Source organism: Neofelis nebulosa, chromosome 4 (assembly GCF_028018385.1).
Source record: "Neofelis nebulosa isolate mNeoNeb1 chromosome 4, mNeoNeb1.pri, whole genome shotgun sequence".
In the NCBI taxonomy this organism is placed as follows: Eukaryota; Metazoa; Chordata; class Mammalia; order Carnivora; family Felidae; genus Neofelis; species Neofelis nebulosa.
Window position 1 is genome coordinate 167,823,899 of NC_080785.1, and position 6,000 is coordinate 167,829,898.

Here is a 6,000-nt window from a genome sequence, read left to right on the forward strand (position 1 = left end):
GATGATCGTCTTTCCTGGGCGTGGTTGTTTTTGTGTCCACTGCAGGACACTGCGTGTTCTCCCGGCCGGGGCAGAGGCGGGGGGCGGGGCCGGGCTGGGGCAGGGGGCGGGGCTGGGCTTCCGAGGTCTGGACTGGGGGGTCTTCCGACCCTTTGGACCTTGGGGTCCGGGCCGAACCCACGCAAGGTGGGTGGGAGTGGTTGCAGCATAAATGCAGCCTGGTTCCCACGGGGTCAGAACAAAGCAGGGCCGCGTGCAAGGGGTCAGCGCCGCGTCTGGAACGCGAGGTGGACCCCGGTCCTGTTTCCTTGGGAACTGCAAAGATGGGAGAAGCGGGAGGTGGTTGTGTCCGGAAGCCCCTTATCCGAGCCTTCGCACCGGTGCTGGAAATGGAGCCTGATTCTCGAGTGTCAGATGTTCCAGGCAAGACAGGAATGTTTTCTTCTTCACTGAATGGACAGAGCTTGCAGCGAGTTAGAAAATGGGAATGGCTCAAAAGGGGTTTGTTTTGACACTTGACGTTGCAGGGAGGAAATGCTTCCTGTTAAGTTTTGCTGCTGGCTTTACTGCCCCTGGCCTCCCGGCCTGATGAATGTCAGGGCAAGTACTTACCTCCTCAGCTGATTTTTAGTATCTCTCACATCCATGGGGCGCCTGGGTGGCTCAGTCGGTTAAGCGTCCGACTTCAGCCAGGTCACGATCTCGCGGTCCGTGAGTTCGAGCCCCACTTCGGGCTCTGGGCTGATGGCTCAGAGCCTGGAGCCTGCTTCCGATTCTGTGTCTCCCTCTCTCTCTGCCCCTCCCCCGTTCATGCTCTGTCTCTGTCTCAAAAATAAATAAAACGTTAAAAAAAATTTTTTTTTTTTAGTATCTCTCACGTCCAGTGCACCGAGACTTTCTGCCCAGCAGGGCGCCGGCCTTGGGCTGCAATCCTGGCCCCATAGCCTTAATCACTTCTCTGGGGATATTACACAATTTGCGGAGCCTTTCAGAGCCTCAGTTTCCACATCTGTAAAATGAGAGTGCATAACCGGACCTGCATTTTGGGGAAGTAATGACTGCTATGTAAAGTGTGGATTGTTAACGTGCGCTCATCGTCTTGGTCCTCATTCTCAATATTAAAGGCTTAGATCACTGATGTGCAGGTGGCAGAATGGCAAGTGGTTATGACCGTGGACTTTGGCAAAAACACTCCAGGATCGAATAAAGGGTCAAATGAGACTAGTGATTTCCACCCTTAAGAACTAGTTTATCCCCAGGAGACACTTGACAATGTAGGGAGATACTGTGGTCGTCACAACTGGGTTACAGGGGGTTGTTACTGGCATTGGGTGGGTGGAGGCCAGTGATGCTGCTCGCCCCACGTGTTTAATAGTGCCGCCTTGAAATGCTCTGCTTATGGGAGAAGAGTGCCTGGCATAGAGTAGACATTTACCAGGCATGTATCGTTATTAACGTTAACGTTATTTTGTGACTGATGAATTTTCACGGAGAGATGGTTTATCCATCGTATGTTTGCCTTTTCACGAAATAATTTAAAGAAAAGCACAAAAGTAACATGCAATTTTAACAGGTACCCGTATTTGCTGCAAATATTTGTACAGAAAAACAGTACACAAAAAAGAAAAACAGTGCAGCTATCCTCTCTCCCCAGAGGGAGCCGTTTCTAAGTTGACCTGTAACCTTGTAGTCCATGTTTATGTGGGGTTTTGTTTTGTTTTTCACGTGTGTGTCTGTGCCCTTAGACAATACACGGTAATATTTTGTGTGTGATTTTAAAAGCTGCCATAATGGAATCCTGCACACATTCATGGTCAGCCTTGCGTCTAGAACTTCAACGCGAGTTTTCAGATTTATTTATTTTTAAAAAAAATTTTTTTTTTAACGTTTATTTATTTTTGGGACAGAGAGAGACTCAGCATGAGCAGGGAAGGGGCAGAGAGAGAGGGAGACACAGAATCTGAAGCAGGTTCCAGGCTCTGAGCAGTCAGCACAGAGCCCGACGCGGGGCTCGAACTCACAGACCGCGAGATCGTGACCTGAGCCGAAGTCGGACGCTTAACCGACACGAGTTTTCCGATTTAGTGTGGATTATACATCAAGGTTTCTCAAACTCAGGACCTCCCCCGCCCCCACCCACCAGATGCCAGTAATAGACCTACTTTTGACACCCACATTGCCTCCAGGCATCGCCAGTGTCGCCCTGGAGGGCAAAAATCGCACTTGGTCGAGCACCAGCTGTATGCGGAGCTGAAATTAGTTCCTTAGACCTGCCTGGTGTATACAGGACTTACTGAACCGTTTTGTTGGTGGCGTTTTAGTCTGTCTTTTTTTCCCCAGTGTTTTACTTTTATACACACCGCCCTTCCTTGCTCCTGAATCCTGCGGGCAGCTGCGGGAGCCGTCCAGGAGAGGAACTGCCCAGTGTGGCGACTCCACTTTCGGGGAGCTCCGTGTTTGCAAATTTCAGTTCCTGTGGGACACCTCCATGGCTTGTGCAGCTGTGTGAGCGTATTCTCCTTGAGAAAATTGGGCAAAGTATGGCCCCCCAAAATTATACACTGAAAAGTGGGTCTCCTTCCACACCAATCCCCTAACCACTTGGTTGAGCCCCTTGAAAGCCCCCGAAACCTCCAATCGCTTGTATGGATTGTCCTGTCTCTGCCCGTACAAATGTGTTCTTTAAGCCCCAGGAGACAATTAGTGTGTACCTTTTAAATTGTGATAAAAACTGCCCGATTGTCCTTGGGGCGGCCTGCAGGGACTGAGAAGAGCCGTTTTTACCCAGTTTGGCCAATACGTGAAAGCACCATCACTCTCAAGTTCATGGTCACCTGGAAGGGTTGAGTCAGCCATCACCTGTATGGCTGTTCAAATTATTCACCAGGCTTCTGTCTTTTTTTTTTTTTTTTTTTTTTTTTAAAAAAAAAATTTTTTTTCAACGTTTTTTTTTTATTTTTTTTTATTTTTGGGACAGAGAGAGACAGAGCATGACGGGGGAGGGGCAGAGAGAGAGGGAGACACAGAATCGGAAACAGGCTCCAGGCTCTGAGCCGTCAGCCCAGAGCCTGACGCGGGGCTCGAACTCACGGACCGTGAGATCGTGACCTGGCTGAAGTCGGACGCTTAACCAACTGCGCCACCCAGGCGCCCCTCTTTTTTTTTTTTTTTAAATGTTTATTTTAAAAAGTTTTTTTAAAATGTTTATTTTCGAGAGAAAGAGAGAGACAGAGCATGAACAGGGGAGCAGAGAGACAGGGAGACACAGAATCGGCAGCAAGCTCCAGGCTGTCAGCACAGAGCCCGACGCAGGGCTTGAACCCACGAACTGTGAGATGATGACCTGAGCCGAAGTCTGATGCTCAACCAGCTGAGCCCCCACGGTGCCCCGGCTTCTGTCTTTTTAGAAGCTGCCTTCCGTGGCAAGACTCTCTGGCCAGGTTTCACAGACCTCCCTTTTGTCAAGAAGATTTGATTCTTCGGTCACTTTTATGCAGGTTCCCCCCCGCCCCCCGGTCACTTCTCAGAATTAATTCTTAAAATTCCATGTTCCCTACGAGCTGTGATTTCTGTGGTGGTTTTCCTTTCAGCGTGTGCTGTCCCATGTGGTAGCTACATGTGGCCGTTCCCAAAACTTGTATTTTTATTTAAAGAGTTTAGTGTGCATTTTTTTTTTTTGGCATCACTTTAATGAAAGAGAAAGTGTAAAAGGCAATGGCCTTTAGTACCCACCGAGCTGCACAACCGTTGCCACAATTTTAGAATATTTTCATCACCTCCAAACGGAATAAAAGTCCATACCCTTCGTTTTACCACTGCCCTGTCTCCCTAATCTCCCACCCCAGCCCTAAGCAACCACTGATGTATTTTCTGTCTATACATGTCTCTCTTTGGGTATTTTGTATGAAGAGAATCATATGATTTGTGGCCTTTTTTATTTTTTAATGTTCGTTTATTTTTGAGAGGGGGAAAGGGCAGAGAGAGAGGGAGGCACAGACTCTGAAGCAGGCTCCAGGCTCTGAGCTGTCAGCACAGAGCCGGACGCGGGGCTCGAACTCACGGACCGCGGGATCATGACCTGAGCCGAAGTCGATGCTTAACCGACTGAGCCACCCAGGCGCCCCAAGCCAATAAGATCTTTAAAGTGTACTCAGATGGGCACCTGGGTGGCTCAGTCGGTTAGTTGTCCGATTCTTGATTTTGGCTTGGGTCACGATCTTACGGTTCGTGAGTTCGAGCTCCACATCGGGCTTTGTGCCGACAGCGTGGAGTCTGCTTGGGATTCTGTCTCCCTCTCTCTGCCCCTCCCCTGCTTACTCTCTGTCTCAAAATAAAGTAAATGTTAAAAAAATTTACTCAGATAAAGTGTGTGTGTGTGTGTGTGTGTGTGTGTGTGTGTGTGTGTGTTAACAATACCTAGGGGTAGAATTGCTGGGTCATACGGAAACTCTGTTTAATCATTTGACTAACTACCAGACTTTTCCACAGCAGCTATACTGTTTCACACTCCCACGAACAGTGAATAAAGATTCTGATTTTTCCACATCATTGCCGATACTGTTCCTGCCTGTCTTTTTGATTCTAACCATCCTAGTGGCTGTGAAGTGATATCTCGTGGTATTTTTTTAGATTAAAAAAAAAAATTTTTTTTAAGTTTATTTGTTTTTGAGAGACAGAAAGACCCAGGGGCCCCCAGACATGGAGGGATCTTAAATGCATCTCCCTCAGTGAAAGAAGCCAGCCCAAAAGGCAAGTCCTACATAATTGCAACTCTACGACGTTCTGGAAAAGGCAAAGCTGTGGACAGTACACAGATGGGTGGTTGTGGGGGTTCGTGGGAAGGAGGGGATGCACGAACAGGGGGAGACAGGGATTTGGGGGGGGGCAGTGAAGCTACTCTGACACAAGGACGGATACATGTGATTATACATCTGTCCAGACCCATGGAGTACATACAGCACTAATATCAACCCCAATGCCAACTGTGGACTCTGATTAATAATCTACCAATATTGGCTCATCCCCTATAACAAACGTTCCAAGAATGCAAGATGTTAATAAATAGAAGAAAGGCCGGGTAGGGCATATGGGAAAACTGCTTTCTGCTCAAATTTTCTGTAAATCTAAAACCACTTCTAAAAAAATAAAATCTACCCGGGGTGGGGGGTGGGGTGGGGGGGGGGCTGGGTGGCTCAGGCAGTTCAGCATCCGATTCTTGATCGCGGCTCAGGTCACGATCCCAGGATGGTGGGATCGAACCCTGCATCAGGCTCTGCACCGGTAGCGTGCAGCCTGCTTGGGCTTCTCTCTCTCAAAATAAACATGAAAAAAAATAAAACAAGGGCCGCCTGCGGGGCTCAGTCCATTAAGCATTGGACTTTGGCTCAGGTCATGATCTCACCTTCCCCGGTTGGAGCCCTGCCTCTGGCTCTGGGCCGACAGCTCAGCACCTGGGGGCCTGCTTGGGACTCTGTGTCTCCCTCTCTCTCTGCCCCTCCCCTGCTCACGCTCTGTCTGCGTCTCTTTCTCAAAAATAAACATTTTTAAAAATTAAAAAAAAAAAAAAAAGATTCCTCCATGTCTTTCCCGGAGCGATAGCTTCTTGCCCTTTAGTGCCGGATAACATCCCCTTGTCCGATTGCCCCACGCTCCGCGAATCCATTTCCCTCCAGAAAGACATCTTGATTGTTCCCGGTTTCGGGCGATTAGGAATAAAGCTGCCACGCGCAGGTCCTTGTGTTCTGGAAGCTCCCTGAGCCTGTGGTCGGTTTTGTGAGAAGCCGCCCCGGGGCCCGAGCGAGTGTGGCTGTGGCCCGTTTTGCGACGGCGCCAGCGGCGTGAGTGCGCGCTCCTGCTGTGTCCCCGACACCTGCTGCTGGGTCCCCGGGTGGGGGTGGGGGCGTTCTAACAGGCGTGTGCGGCTTTAGCTCGCGTCCCCCGACCGCACGCGAAATGGGGCATCTGTCCGCGAACTTCCTTGCCATCTCTGCACCTTTGGCG